A 14,821-nucleotide genomic window follows, 5' to 3' on the forward strand; every position below is an offset into this window, starting at 1 on the left:
GGGCCTATCAGCAGACAGCAAGTTGAGAAAGCAGCAGCATAGCACTGACTAGGATCATGCACCAAAGAGAAAGAGTTGCACTTCAACACATGAAGAATCCTTCACCTGAACCCCGACCAACAACAAAGCAACAACTCCACACAACATTGGACATCATCCATAAAGAGTTGGTATTGTAAAACTATTTATCTGTGCCAAAGCAAAGTAGAATTCTAAATACCAGTAAACAATCAGCCTATATGTTCAATGTTTGTCTAGTGTGTCTGCATCCAGTCTTATATATAAAAATTCTACATTACTATAGTCTCCTCCTTGGTGGGCATCTTATTGATTATTAATCATCAAATTCCAACAGCATTCTCTATGTGATGACACTATAAAAAATAGCTTCTTGCATTTTTGCGTGTGCCCTATACCCAATTTAGTCATATGATATAAATTTGTGAATAAAAGGAATGTATAAAATAATTTCTGGTTGCTTCTGGTATATTGACACCTTAGTAGTACTAAAGGGCTTTATTATGCCAGTGAGGCTAACTGTTATAACACCTTGATTCTAATTCTTCTAGCACATGGGCAAGGTTTTAACAACTGCTTTCGACTTCATAACTTGGGTAAATGTCATCATTGAAAAAAGTAGCTTTCTACGATTATTTCAGTTACAATATATACAATTTTAAAATGTCTATTTGGCCAAGTTTACTAAGGTGGTTCCTTAAATATAGCAGGGAGAGTAATAGTAGCAACTTGATAATCAATGTCATTAACTTTTGAATATCAAACAGTCCAATGCAAAGTGGCAAAGACCATTTCATAAAGCTGGTGCTTCACTTCTATCGCTATTCAACAGAACAATCACCCCAGACCACACCTGACATGTACTTCTAAGTTATTAAATTTATTGCAACACATATATAAGTTAGATGGTCAAAATGAAAATTAAAGATGATCTCATTTATACAGAGCCCTGTCACAAAGTTTCAAAAAATTCACGTAAATTTAGTTGAGATCTTCCAGAAAAAACATGTTCTATGAAAACATACCACATAATGACTTTCCTTGTTTTACAAAAGCTTTTTCCTCCATAAAAGATACAAAAAGGAACTTGCTTGAAAATGCATACATATATTAAAAGCATTTTTCCCATAAGTCAGGTATTTTCAAGAAAAAGCTAATACAAGTACCTCGTTTTTTTTGTGCTGAGGTTATGCACCATTCTCCTTGGTCTGCTGTCATACAGTATTCTCCTGCCATCTGTCCTCATGCAAATTATATTTATGTGGACACTTCTAAATTACAGTAAGTGCGATGAGGATACACCACTCCCCAAAGATAAGTCTGGTCTCCTCCCTGCACTGAATGAGAAAAAACAATGAGAACAAATTAAAAAAGATATTTGACATACAGTGCAATGTTGCATACTAAAAAAAAGGGGTTTAAAAATGCTACAGTAGTGCATCAGTGTAATATTTCCCTCTTTACTTTCCAGGAGTTAAAAAAAATTCCATTTATTTTCAACAAAGCTGCAGCTCTGGTTTGATTTAGCTCCTTAACATACCCACCAGCCAAAAGGATGACTAGTTCAGCTTAGTCTAAAAAAGAAAAGACTTTATCTATAAACCTGGGCAAAATTATTCTAATATGCAGAGGGACTGAGAGGTTGAGAGCTGTTGTGGAGCAGCTAGGGTTTTATCCCTAGTCTTATTTTCTTTTCTTTTTATGTTATCATTTTGTAAACTTTTATATATTTTGTAATTTATGATTCCTTGCCATTGGCATTTTATTTATTATTGAAAATTGTTTTGTTAATTGATTATTTAATAATTCTGCATGATGTTGAGACAGTAAAACCTAGATTATCTGTCAAGTTAAGGCTGTGACGAATAAGAGAAAAGGCGGATAACAGAACAGCTACTTTAAAAATTAAATACAGTAGATTAGTTTTGTGAATAGTCATATTTATTTACAAAACAAAGCTATATTAACAAAATATCAAAAAAAAATTCTCCTAACTTCTCCTGTCACTTATCTCCTAAGAGATGTGTCTGTCCCTTACAAAGCAGAAGCCCTTCACCCAGTCTCACCACTTACAGCATTCATTCCACCCTTTCTGCTCCCACACAGAGCATTACAAGCCACCTGCACATAACAATATATTAAAAAAACAAAAATAACAGAATTTAAAAAGACAATTACAGTAAAGAAGAATATTAAAATTAATACAGAATAACATTTCTGTCAGTGGTTTCCATTTTCAACATGTTTTTCAATTTTGTTGGCATCATGCTTTATATCGTTCACTGTTGATCTTCCATCCATCCATCCATTTGCCAACCCACTGAATCCGAACACAGGGTCACGGGGGTCTGCTGGAGCCAATCACAGCCAACACAGGGCACAAGGCAGGAACCAATCCCGGGCAGGGTGCCAACCCACCGCAGAACACACACAAACACACCCACACACCAAGCACACACTAGGGCCAATTTAGAATCGCCAATCCACCTAACCTGCATGTCTTTGGACTGTGGGAGGAAACCGATGCAGACACGGGGAGAACATGCAAACTCCACGTAGGGTTGACCCGGGAAGCGAACCCAGGTCTCCTAACTGCGAGGCAGCAGCGCTACCACTGCGCCACCATGCCGCCTGTTGATCTTTCTGCTCCGTAAATTGAAGCAATATTTGAAGCACTCTTGCCATTTTGTAAATGTTTAATAATTTAAATTTTTTGTGACAATTCCAACACTACATGCATATGTTTATCAGGCATAAGAATGTATAGTAGATTAAATATAACAAAAGAGAAAAGCTACGAAATGCTATTAAAACTGAAGGTATGTAACTGACATTGTGATTTAAAAATGCATAATGACATGCGGTGCTGGAGAAGAACACTACACGCTAGCACATGGGAGAGTTGTTCCAATGTGCACAGCTCTCAGTGTACTCACAGTAGTAGTACAGTAGCAGGTAGGCATGCGCAATGGTTTTTTTTTTTTTGGCCCTAATGATTAAAGGGAACTGACAGATATTCGAGGTTTTACTGTAATGTATTTATTTGTTCATCATGTTATGCACCCTGTTCCCTTTATGTTGTGTCTAAAGGGACCAGACCCCCTAAAGCTGCAATGGTGCTGTTATGAACTAGAGAGTCCCAAAACAAAATAAGTTCCAAAAAATACTCAAAATTCCCACTAGAGGGAGTAAAACCAGCAAAATCCAGCAAACTACACAAAGGGCAATGTAGAATCTTTCTAAACAAAAAGATTTATGTTACAAAAGGTTCTGTTAACAAAAATAAACTCCACGGAGCACAGACAACAGAAGGAAAATCCTTCAGAAGATAATCTCAAAAGTAACCAAACTCCTAAAACAAAATCCAAAGAGTGGTCAAAAGGCAACACAAAGGATCACAAAATCCAGTAATTCACAGATATCAAAAGAACAGAAAACACCGCAGAACTCACCAGCACAATAGTGCATTCACAATGAACCGCAAGGGACTGTGGGTTTTCCTCAGCCGTTATAGGGATGAGGACAAGAGCTTCACAGTAATGGGCAGGTGACTTTGGTTCTTGGGGACAACCCACAAACGCATAGCACATAGTAAATGATACTTAGACATAAAGAAGTTAATAATCAACATTGTTAACATAAACAATGGACAAAATAGACATACAACAGAATTTTGAACCCCAGACAGAAAAATGTGAACAATGCAATGTAGGTTTAACTCAAAAAGTTGAATTACATTAAAAATATTTGTCTTGCTTCTGTCACATTGTTTTGCTGTGGTTGTTGGTCCCAGACATGGTGGTTTGCAGGATTTCTGAAATAGATGCCATCTTGCGATATTCAAATACCACAGTATCTGGGGTTTACATAGAATGGTCTATGTTGTTAATGAAAAAGATCACAGGAGACTGGTTGGATTCATTCAGGACTACAGAACTTCTCTTAGGGTTACCATCATTGATTGCATAATATGGCTGGATCTTGAAGCAGATGGAACTAACAAAACCAGACAATTGAAGTTTAGAGAAATCTCATTTGATGCAACAAATCTTTACTTCTGCTGCAAGATGAAGAAGGTAGGGTCAGAATTTGGCATATATAGCATGCATTTAACAACAATAACTTTTCCTATAGTACATTTCTATACAATATAATACATATTTTGTGTATGGTGCTATTTGATGACTGCAGGCACAGGGTACACTGAACAACTTTCAGTTAAAATACAAGTACAGATTAAATTAATTACTAAATATAGAACTGGTAAACACATAAAAACAGATGTGTTAAAACACACAGAGAATAAGGCAAAAACTGATTAAACATATATGGAAACTAACAACATCTATCCATTAATTAATTGATTAATTATGGCCAGTAGACAATTGAGAAGATTAAAATTGCAAAAGAGAAACTCAAGTCACAGGCCTGGAGACCTTAAGCCATACAAAATGTTTTACAGGATATCAAAGAAGTAGTTACATGCAATGAAAAAAATAAATTAAAATTAAGTAAGAAAAATAATGCATAGATGGTATACAAAAATTAATAATGCACTCTTACATAAGACAAATATATAATTAAGAGATATACAGTCCTTAATTATAGAATTGTTTTTTTAAGTCTCTAAATTACAATTCGATGATAAGGACAGTTTGTAACAATCCCCCTACACTCAAAGTGAGATATGCTATACTATCAAATAAATCTTAAATAAACCTGTTTTTGTAAGAGTGGACCTGGTTCTTCTGACATTCTACTCCAAAAGCTCATTCTCATGTAAAAATAGAAATCAAAAGATTAACAATAGCAATATAACATCTGAAGGTAAAAATAGGGTATATTTTAGCTGAACATTCACATACAATACAATACAATACAGTTTATTTTTCTATAGCCAAAATCACACAGGCCCTGCCTCTTGACAGCTCCCCAGCTTTGACTCTCTAAGAAGACAAGGAAAAACTCCCAAAAAACCCTAGTAGGGAAAAATAGAAGAAACCTTGGGAAAGGCAGTTCAAAGAGAGACCCCTTTCCAGGTAGGTTGGGTGTGCAGTGGGTGTCAAAAGAAGGGGGTCAATACAGTACAATACACAGAACAGAGCAAATCCTCAATAAAAAATAAAAATTTTTTTTTGAAGTACGGAGCAGAATTCAACAGTAGATGATATCACATAATAAGATTTGGATAATTTTAGACTCCTGGAGACCTCATCCATCAAGCTGCCTCCCCCATTTGGCCATTCCACGGCTGAAACAGTGTTGGGCCAGCCAATCCGATGAAAGGACCCCTCTTTCTCACAATTCCTGTGACGACTTTACCTTACAAAGGCAAAACAACTTGGCAGGTGGGCCATGGCACCAAGTGCCACATTTGAGTACCCTCAGTACTCAACAGAGAAACAGAATAGGTGAGGGTTAGTATACAATTCTAGCTATCATGTTACTTATGTTTTAGTGCTAATGACTAACAACAGAGATGCAGTATGTACAGTTAATCAGCAGCTCTAGTCAGGATATGCTAAACTGAAGTAGTGAGTCTTCAGCTGTGTTTTAAAAACTGATACCGAAGGGGCATCTCTTATAGTAGCAGGCAGACCATTCCACAGTTTAGGGGCCCTGTAACTAAAAGCTCGACCTCACATTGTTATTTTATTAATCCTTGGAACCATAAGCAGACCAGCATCTTGAGATCTTAATGTGCGCTCTGGTTTGTAAGTCATGATAAGTTCAGACAAGTAAGCCAGACCTCGGCCATGTAATGCTTTATATGTTAAAAGAAGGATTTTGATTTTGAAATCTGCCCTAAACTTAACCGGGAGCCAGTGTAAGGATTTAAGAACTGGAGTTATGTGTTCGTATTTTCTTGTTCTTGTAATAATTCTTGCAGCCGCATTTTGGATTAACTGGAGGCTGTATAAAGAACAGTTTTAACATCCAGTGAACACCGCATTGCAGTAGTCAATCCTACTAGAGATAAATGCATGAATTAATTTCTCAGAATCCTGTTTATTTAGAAAGCGCCTTCATTTCCTAACATTTTTAATATGGAAGAAACATGTTTTGGACAACTTTGTAATATGCGCTTTAAATGACATGCTAGAGTCAAAGATTACTCCTAGATTGCGGGCTGATTCAGTAAAATTAATTGGGATTACAACTGAGTTAAATGATGACAAAATATTGTTAGGATCAGCATCATTCCCTCCAACAATTAACATCTCTGTTTTATCTGTATTTAAAGACAAGTAGTTCTCATTCATCCACTCCTTTAATTCGCTAACACAACTAATTCATTACAACATCGGAGGAACTTCATCTGATTTAAATGAAAGGTATAACTGGGTGTCATCTGCATACGAGTGAAAATTAACATTATGTTTCCTAATGATAGATCCCAGTGGAAGCATGTAAAGTGAAAACAGTAAAGGTCCCAGTACTGAGCCCTGCGGGACACCATATTGAACTTCTGTGTATAATGATGGAGTACTGTCAGCACATTTCTGTACATATTGGAATCGATTTGATAAATAAGAACTAAACCAAGCAAGCACGGTGCCTGTAAGCCCAACATCATTTTCTACCATGTGTAGTAAAATAGAATGGTCGATGGTGTCAAATGCTGCACTTAAGTCCAACAACATAATTACAGTGGAGTTTCCTTCATCAGAGGATATAAGAATGTCGTTTACAACCCGCATTAGTGCCGTTTCTGTACTATGACCAGTGTGAAAACCAGACTGGAATTTCTCAAATAAATTGTAATGCGTAAGGTGTGACTGCAGCTGATTGGCGACTACTTTTTCTAGTATTTTAGAGAGAAACGGTAGATTTGAAATAGGCCTATAATTATTTAGTATGTGTTGGTCTAGGTCTGACTTTTTAAGTAATGGTTTAATGACTGACACTTTTAGTGTATCAGGTACTGTGCCATGCAGTAATGAACTACTGATAAAGTTTAGAATAGGCGCTGCAAGAACATTCATTGCACTTTTTACTATTTTTGTTGGCACTGGATCTAGGGAACAAGTAGTGGGCTTAATTTTAAAAATTAAAGTTAAGACTTCCTGCTCAGTTACAGGATTAAAATTACTAATGTGCTGAATGCAATTTGAGACAGGGTCTGCCAAGCTAGTATTTGGTTTGTAGTGTGATGCAGAGATCTGGGATCTTATATTTTTAATTTTCTCATTGAAGAAGTTCATAAAGTCTGTACTGCTAATATCTGTTGGTATTTTGCACTGTTGATCTGAATTTTCATTTGTTAATTTAGCCACTGTTCTAAACAGTACCCGAGGATTTTTATTATTGTTATCTATTAATGTAGAATAGTATTCTGAGCGAGCTTTAAAGAGGGCTTTTTTATATTTATTAACTCTCTCTGTCCATGCAATTTGAAAGACATGTAGCTTTGTTGTTCTCCATCTGCGCTCCAGTTTTCGACACTCTAATTTAAGAGCTTGACTGTTTTCATTAAACCAGGGAGAGTTTCTATGTGCTTTGATCACTTTTGTTTTAAGGGGAGCCACTGTGTCCAGAGCATCTCTCAAGGTCACATTATAATGTGATGTTAGCTGATCTAAATTGTTTTCCACAATTACACTCGACTTACTCAAAGTATCTATAAATTTTGAAGCAGAATTACAATCTAGATGTCGCACTGTCTTTGTTTTAATCTGGAAGTGTGTTGACAAGGGCAAGACTAAATCAAATGTAATTAAGTAGTGATCGGAAAAACTTCATTTAATGGAGTGATATTTAAATTTTGAATTTCAACTTTGTAAGTTATAATTAAATCTAATGTGTGGTTATGATTATGAGTTGGACCTTTGACAATCTGACAAAATCCTACTGAATTTAACAAATAAGTAAAACATTTGCTAAAAGTGTCAGTTTCCACATCAATGTGTACATTAAAATCCCCCATCAGTACTACGTGATCATAATTTATAGCCAAATCAGATAGAAGGTTGCTAAATTCAGTCATGAACAATGAATATGGCCCTGGTGGTCTGTAGACTAGCACCATAATTGTGTTGGAATCTGTTTTAATATTTAAAATGAATGCCTCAAAGGATGTAAAGTTGCGTAATTTTTAAGAAGTGATTTGCATTTTGTTACAATGAATTATTCCAAGGCCTCCTCCTCGACCAAAATCTCTAGACTTATAAAGGAATGAGTAACCATCTGGTGACGCCTCAGCTAGGGGGACAGTGTCACATTTACTAAGCCAGGTTTCAGTGAGAAGACACAGATCAGATTTTGTACTTAATATCATTTACCAAAACAGCTTTAGTGCCAAGAGAGCGAATGTTCAATAAGCAGCATTTAAAACTGCATGCTGATATATTTTTTGTTTTAATTTGAAGTAAATTTCTATTACAGATGCCCCTGGTGGAGGGTCTGGTTTTATCCCTTGGTCTAATTATACACCTTATTTTTTGGTTATCAATTAATTTAAGGTTTGTATCAAGACTAAATTTACTGGATGCCCTATGACAAGGATTATGGCTAACAGCTTCAGGAAAGTAACAGGTGAGATAAACAACAGCCTGTGATTTAAGATCACATGACTGCGGCCTGGATGGTGCTCTAATCAGTCAACCAGGCAGTTTTGCTGCCATATTTTGGGATAATACATAAGATCCCCTCCAGTTAGGATGAAGACCATCTCTTCTGAAAAATCCAGGCCTTTCCCAAAAATCATCCCAATTGTTCACAAACGCTATGCTTTTGTTTGCACACCAGGTTTCTAGCCAGCAGTGAAGGGAATGCAATCTGCTATAAATCACATCCCCCCTATGTAATCTTGGTAAGGGGCCAGATACAACTAAATTCAAACATTTTCCTTTGGCTTTGATGCATAGAGAGATGAAGTTCCACTTTAATACCTCAGATTGCTGTGAATAAATATCATTAGTGCCGACATGCAGCAATAAGGTAGATACTTCATTATCAGCGACACGGTCCAATGTGGCCTTTATGCCAGAAATCTTGGCCCCTGCGAGGCACTTAACATTAACTGCTGGTTTAACACAGTTTGGAATTCTAACATTCCGTACTATGGAATCGCCAATTATGAGCACTTTCTTATTCTCAGTTTCCACAGGCGCACTGCGGAGTGCTGAGAATCTGTTGTGAGTCCGAATTGGTGACCTGGGTGCCGGGGGACTACTTTTTGGATTCTTAGACCCCCGTCTTACTGTTACCCACTCGCCCTGTGGCTGAATTGGTGCTGCTGACTTCGGCCACGCACTGACTACAGTGGGACCAGGAGAGACTGAAGCCGAATCAGAAGTAACCGAATTGTCTAAACAAACCGAGTCGATCCAATTTTCGGTTTGCCTAATCGCTATCAGATTCCTATCGCGGTCCTCCAATTCGCGTATTTTACCGACCAACTCTAAATTAACTATACACTTTTGGCAGGTGAAGCTGTCTACACTGTCGACCGGAAAACCTGAACTGTACATGCTGCAGGACACACAACATATAAACGTGCCCTCAACGGGCAGAGAGCAGATAGAACTTACGTTTAGTGTTGATGTCATCTTCTCCGTTTTCTGTAGTTACTTAAGTGCTTTCTGCTTCAGAGACCGTCGGCTTTAAGTTTCCAACACCCGCTGAGCGATCGACTTTAGTTTCTCACTGCCGGTTATTTCTACTGGTCAGCTGCTGGCTTTACTTCAGATGAACTTTCTCGGGTGTTTGTGAAGGGCTACGTGGCTGTGGGAGACGCCGCTGCTCTGTGCTTACGCTCACTGCTACGCTCGGTGCTTCCGCCTGAGTGTGTGAGAGAGAGAGAGAGAGAGAAAAGTTAAGAACATAGCTGTTCTTTCCATAAGCTCCAACTATATAAAGTTATACCGAGCTGCCCCTCAATCAGTATCCCACTCCTATATACACAACTCCCCATAAACACACTCAATACCAGTTTTAACTATGGAGGACACCCCCAGTACAGATAGCCCTACACACACACACACACACACACACACACATTATATACATACATACATATATACTGGATGGGCCAAAAGTTTCCATATATATACGGTTTTTAACATTTTTTTATATATTTTTTTAAATTTCTTATATTTCAGATACCCTAAAAAATGCGTTTGAACAAAGAGTAACGAATTGAAATCATACTGATGGCCGGGTCAGGCCAGATTTTTATCTTTGGGGGCATTTGAAGGCCATGGTGTATCAGGAAAAGATATGAAACATAAATCATCTTAGGGAACGTATCACCAACGTCATTACAAGCATAACTCCAGCTGTGCTAATACGTGTTCATCAGCAGTAGCGGACACGTATTGAAATATGTTTTCAAAACAATGGCAGTCATGTAGAGCATATTATATAAATAAAAATGGTTTTTCAAAAAAAACTGTTTATTTTTCCTATGTATGGAAACTTATGGCCCACCCTATATATATATTATATATTATATATATTATATAGCTTTACTGTCAAATAATGCAGAGTACGCGACATGTGTTTTGCCCTTATTTGGGCTCATCAGGCGTACACATTCCACTGCATCCCCTCGTGGGGATTGAACCTCGGACGTCAGCGGCAAAGCCCCTTTACACTGCGCCACGGCGTGTGGTTCGTTTATTTGACAGCCTGGAGATCGGAGTAATTACATTCATAACATTCATAGTCTGAAACACGATCTGATTGTATGGGTGGTTACTTGACAGTAAAACTATATAACTATATAACATTCTATGATCTGCTTCTCGCGACTGAGAGGGCATGGCAGACGTTTGCCGACTTGCAGACCAACCACATGCGTTACCTGGTAGGTAACCACCCATACAATCATATATATATTGTAATAAAAAGCAAAGACACGTATAAAGGTTTGGGGTTTTTCAGGCCCCATATACTGTAAAGAAAAAAGATGCACGTCAGTGTTTTCTACAAAGTACAACGGACAGTCAAAATAAATCAGGTCGAACATTTTATAATGAGGAAGAGGAAGTGATGAAAGGATGATGGGAAAAGTCGTGATGGATGATGGGAGAGTGATGTCATCATTGGAGGACCGGAGGTTAGAAAGGACAGGTGGTACCAGGAGAATTCCAGGTTTGTTTACGGTGGTGGTGCTTCGGTCTTTCTGAAGAAACAAGAAAAGAGAGGTTAGTACCCCGCCATTGTCCTCCAGCATGGTTTGTTGCGGTGCCCGTCGGGTCCTTAAGCCGTTCCCCATGCGCTCGTGCGTGACAATATATATATTGTGATAGTCGCCCGGACACCACCAGTCGGAGACCACATCTTTATAAAACACGCACGTTTATTAAACATTATATAAACAATTCTCACACTAACACACAATGCACTCAGCAATAATCACCACTATTTCAGTCCTTTGCCGCCTCTACTCCTCCAGGGAGCTTCGTCCTTCTCCCACTCCCGACTCTGGCTCCCTGACTGCAAGGAGGCGGCCCCTTTTATTCCCACCCGGATGTGCTCCAGGTGGCTGATGATGTCCATCCGGCAGCACTTCCTGGTGTGGCGGAAGTGCTGCCCTTTGAACCGGAAGCACTCCGGGCGTCCCTGGCCGATCCCTCCGCCATCTTGCCAAGTGTGGTGGAAGTAATCACATCCGGGTCTCCTGATGCTTAAAGCGCCCCCTGGCGGTGGCCACGGTTCCCAGTAGGTCAAATCATCTTTGTCCCTTTCCCGTGGTCCTCTTTTTATCCAGGGCGGCTGCCCCCTTGTGCCCCGGAAGCTATTAATGTCTCTTTCCAGTCCCTCCAGGCATCCCGGCCAGGTAATGACCGCAGTCGTCTGTGACAATATATATATATAAAACTGCTCAAAAAAATTAAAGGAACACTTTAAAAACACATCAGATCGCAATGGGAAAAAATCCTCCTGGATATCTATACTGATATGGACTGAGTAATGTATTAAGAATAAAAGGATGCGACATTGTTTGATGGAAATGAAAATTATCAACCTACAGATGGCTGAATTCAAGACACCTCGAAAATCAAAGTGAAAAAAATGATGCGGCAGGCTAGGCCACTTTGCCGAAATTTCACTGCACCAACTCAAAATCGTACTTAGTACTTTGTATGGCCCCCACGTGCTTGTATGCATGCTTGACAACGTCGGGGCATGCTCTTAATGAGAGGACAGATGGTGTCCTGGGGGATCTCCTCCCAGATCTGGACCAGGGCATCACTGAGCTCCTGGACAGTCTGAGGTGCAACCTGATGGCATTGGATGGACCGAAACATAATGTCCCAGAGGTGTTCTATTGGATTTAGGTCAGGTGGGTGTAGGGGCCAGTCAATGATATCAATTTCTTCATCCTCCAGGAACTGCCTACATATTCTCGTCACATGAGGCCGGGTATTGTCATGCACCAGGAGGAACCCAGGACCCACTGCACCAGCATAGGGTCTGACAATGGGGCCAAGGATTTCATCCCGATACCTAATGGCAGTCAAGGTGCCGTTATCTAGCCTATAGTGGTCTCTGCGTTCCTCCATGGATATGCCTCCCCAGACCATCACTGACCCACCACCAAACCGGTCATGCTGAATGATGTTGTAGGCTACATAACATTCTCCATGGCTTCTCCAGACCCTTTCACGTCTGTCACATGTGCTCAGGGTGAACCTGTTATCATCTGTGAAAAGCACAGGGCGCCAGATGTGTACCTGCCTACTCTGGTATTCTAGGGCAAATGCCAATCGAGCTCCACGGTGCCGGGCAGTGAGCACAGGACCCACTAGAGGACGTCGGGCCCTCACGCCACCCTCATGAAGTGTGTTTCTGATTGTTTGGTCAAAGCTATTCACACCAGTAGCCTGCTGGAGGTCATTTTGTAGAGCTCTGGCAGTGCTCATCTTGTTCCTCCTTGCCCAAAGGAGCAGGTACTGGTCCTGCTGATGGGTTGTCTAGCTTTCCTAGAATAACTGCTTGTCTCCTGGAATCTCCTCCATGCCCTTGAAACTGTGCTGGGAGACACAGCAAACCTTCTGGCAATGGCACATATTGATATGCCATCTTGGAGAAGTTGGACTACCTGTGTTAACCTCTGTAGGGTCCAGGTGTCGCCTCATGCTACCAGTAGTGACACTGACCATAGCCAAATGCAAAACTAGTGAAAAAACAGTCAGAAAAGATGAGGAGGGAAAAATGTCAGTGGCCTTCAACTGTTAAACCATTCTTGTTTTGGGGGTCATCTCATTGTTGCCCCTCTAGTGCATCTGTTGTTAATTTCATTAACACCAAAGCAGCTGAAACTGACTAACAACCCCCTCTGCTAATTAACTGACCAGATCAATATCCCAGAAGAAGTTTCATTGACTTGATGCTGTGCTCTGATTAAAAAGTGTTCCTTTAATTTTTTTTGAGCAGTATATATATATATATATATATATATATATATATATATATATATATATATACAGTGGAACCTCGAGATATGATCACCTCTGTATACGAGAAATTCAAAATACGAGGAAAGTATGAGCGAAAAATTCAGATCTAAATACGAGCATTGGCTCGCGTAACGAGCCACGAGCCAGGCTGTGGGTATAGCTCGCGGCTTAGCGAGGGGGCGTGGTAGCAGTTGTGAGCCGTGATCTGCGGTGTCTGCGTTTCTCACTTAAGTGCACAGGTGGGAAACTGCCCACATCCATGATTGTTCCTGTGGCTGATGGGCTACAGCTGCCATGTCCCTCCTGCATATATAGAGAAGCGCGAGCCAGTTAAGGGGGAGAAGAAGTGAAAGAAAAGAGAGGAGAGAGAACGGAGGTTGCAGGCAGGCAGGCAGGCAGGCAGGCAGCAGCAGCAGCAGGAGGAGGAAGAAGTCGGTGCGGGAGAGCGAGCGAGTGCAGGTTCGCGTGTAGCTGAACAGTGAGCTGAACAGGCGAGCCAAACAGCTGAAGCAGGACGGTGTAGAGAAGGTCAGCTGCATTAAGAGTGTCTCGCCTGTTGCAGAGCCCGCAGGTGAGACGCTAACAGAGAAGAAGCACCGGGGATTGTCATCTGTTTTTTAAAGACTGCATCCTTTTGATGTTTTAACCTCGTGTTAAAGGATTGTTATTCTTGTGTATTTTAAACCTCCACTTCACAACTGTTTTAAGGATTATTTATTTAAAGATTTATTGAATGCTCTACTGCACTTTGGACACCTGTTTTGATTCTTTTAATAATCAGTTATATTATTTACCAGTGTTATTTATTAAAGGTAGACTACAGTATATATAATTTATCAGTGTTATTTGTTAGGAAAATTGATTTTTATGTTAATATATTTGGGGTGCGGAACGGATTAACTGGATTTCCATTATTTTCAGTGGGGAAGTTTGTTCTAGATACGAGAAATTCGCTATACAAGCTCAGTGCTGGAACGAATTAAACTCGTATCTAGAGGTTCCACTGTATATATATATACAGTGGAACCTCAAGATACGATCACCTCTGTATACGAGAAATTCAAAATACGAGGAAAGTATGAGCGAAAAATTCAGATCTAAATGCGAGCATTGGCTCGCGTAACGAGCCACGAGCCAGGCTGTGGGTATAGCTCGCGGCTTAGCGAGGGGGCGTGGTAGCAGTTGCGAGCCGCGATCTGCAGTGTCTGCGTTTCTCACTTAAGTGCACAGGTGGGAAACTGCCCACATCCATGATTGTTCCTGTGGCTGATGGGCTGCAGCTGCCATGTCCTCCCCGCATATATAGAGAAGTGCGAGCCGGTTAAGGGGGAGAAGAAGTAAAAGAAAAGAGAGGAGAGAGAACGGAGGTTGCGGCAGGCAGGCAGGAAGGCAGG

The sequence above is a fragment of the Erpetoichthys calabaricus genome, chromosome 12 (genome assembly GCF_900747795.2).
Source record: "Erpetoichthys calabaricus chromosome 12, fErpCal1.3, whole genome shotgun sequence".
NCBI classification, from domain to species: Eukaryota; Metazoa; Chordata; class Cladistia; order Polypteriformes; family Polypteridae; genus Erpetoichthys; species Erpetoichthys calabaricus.